Below are 2,287 nucleotides of genomic sequence, written 5' to 3'. Positions count from 1 at the left end.
AGTTTTCCATTCTCACTTCTGGACGCACTCTCCTTGTTCTGTCATCATTCTTTTTTTAAATGTATCCCAAGTCTGATTGTTTGTGGGATTTCTGGGTGGTTTGCTATCTGCCTGCGGGATTGGGCCATAGGTGTGGGTGGGAGGGGTGGATGGGGTTGCTATAGTTATACACAGCAGCATTGCATGGCAAAACCCTGAATCTGTGCAGTTGCGAATACACATAAAATACTCAATATATGCTGAACTCAACAGATCCCACAAAAACTTCCTGCCCTAGGGACACCAGAACGGCCACTGCTAGGTCAAGTCCAACTGTAGTCCTCACTTATACCTCCTGACATGCAACGTGCAAGGACTCCGCGACCTCCGCAAGCGCAGGCAGATCCTAGGATACTTAGACAGGCACTAAGTGCAGGTGGCAATGTTGCAGAATATGCAACTAGACCCTAAAGCATTACCCATATTTGGGAAGAGGTGGGCAGCACATAGCTGCTTCTTATCCTACTCGACATATGCTAGAGACACAGCAATCCTACCTAAGGCTTGTGTAAGGTACTGTTCGATGGGGGCCTTTCAAGATCCGCTGGGCAGATATAGCATGATGCGGTTTTAATATAGCGCTGGACCCACAGATGGACCGTTCGCACGCCCTCCCATCCTCACATCCACAAGTGAATAAATATCTCTCAGGCATTATGACAGATCATCAGCTGTTCGATGCTTGGAGGTCCCTACACCCCACAAGGAGAGAGGGCACCTTTTACTCTAGTGTACACTCCAGTTGGTCCCGTATATATTTTTGGCTGCTCTCGAAAAGACTGAGTACATGGCTCCGTGAGGTGAGACATCTGGTGTGTACCCTCTGGTATCACTCCCCTGTTCTAATGAGGCTGTCTCCGCCAGGCAATTAATTCCCATACTGATCCTGGAGGGATAGGACCTTCTGCAAAGAAATGCGCCAGGTAATTCTTGAATTTTTTCCCCGCAATAAAGACAGCGTCTCAACACTTGCTTGCATATGGGAACGTTTTAAGGTCACTATGTGAGGACTCTGTATAGCCAAGGGCGGGGTGATCCTGCGCACCATTAGAGGGAACCTACACAGATTAGAAGGAGTCATTAAACAAGCGGAGGAACTCCTGGCTGCTGCCCCACCCTGCAGCAGAGGGCACACCTTAAAGAACTGGTAATTGAATACTCAGCCGAGGTGGAGCGCAAATCTAAGCTCCGCTCTAAATACCATACCGCCAGGTCTTATGGTAAGGGCGAGCGCTCCAGAAAGGCCCTAACTGACGTAACTAAAACCCTCAGATTTGCTAATCAGATATTGGAAATAATTGCCGATGAGGGTACTAGGCATACTGACTTGCGTGAGATTCTTAATGTTTTTCTAATTAGTATGCGCAACTCTATCACACGCTCAGAAGGAATCCACCTCACATTGCTCCCTTCTTGGAAGACACCAGGCTCGGGTGGATCAATGATTCCCGCAAAGAATTTCTTTCAGCTGAAATCAAAGAGGATAAAATTCGAGTTGCAATAATGGGCCTTTGCTCAGGCAAATCCCCAGGCCCTGACGGGCTGCCTTCGGACTTCTACAAATGTTATATCGATCAACTAGCCCCTTCCTTAAACAAGTCTTTGAAGAAGCTAGGGAAAATGGGACTCTCCCCATGACCATGTGGCAAGTCATGATCATATCCATGCTCAAGCCGGGCAAGGATGCCAATAAATGTGAGGCCTATAGACCCTTGTCACTGATTAACTGTGGCACCCAGATAATAGCTAAAGTTATCGCAAATAGACTGACATTGCTGATGGAAGGACTGGGGCTGGTGGACCAGGCAGGCTTCATACCTGGGCGGGCCACCTCCCACAATTTGCGGACCACATTCACGCTACTGCACGATGTTGATCCGGAGATCTCTGCGGCTGGGGTTTGTTTAGATGCCACAAAAGCCTTTGATTCCCTGGAATGGGACTACATGTTCACAATACTGGGTAGAATGGGCCTTCCCCAGCCTTTTCTAGCATGGATAAGACTACTCTATTCTCAGCCAGAGGCCACTAAACAGATAAAAAAAAGAAAAGAACAATATCACATAAGAATATGATAGTGGAGACTGCGGCATAGTTTATTTAGGAAAAAGCCAGAGGTTCAAGTAACTTTAAGGCATGCGTCGTCACTAGCACACCCACATACAAAAATAAATCATTCCAAAATTCCGTGAGCATCTCGATAGAACCCAGATGAGCAGAATGGGAAGCAAATGGGATGCCTCGGCAT

The sequence above is a fragment of the Lissotriton helveticus genome, chromosome 4_1 (assembly GCF_964261635.1).
Source record: "Lissotriton helveticus chromosome 4_1, aLisHel1.1, whole genome shotgun sequence".
Taxonomy (NCBI): Eukaryota; Metazoa; Chordata; class Amphibia; order Caudata; family Salamandridae; genus Lissotriton; species Lissotriton helveticus.
Note: the sequence above shows the minus strand (reverse complement) of the source record.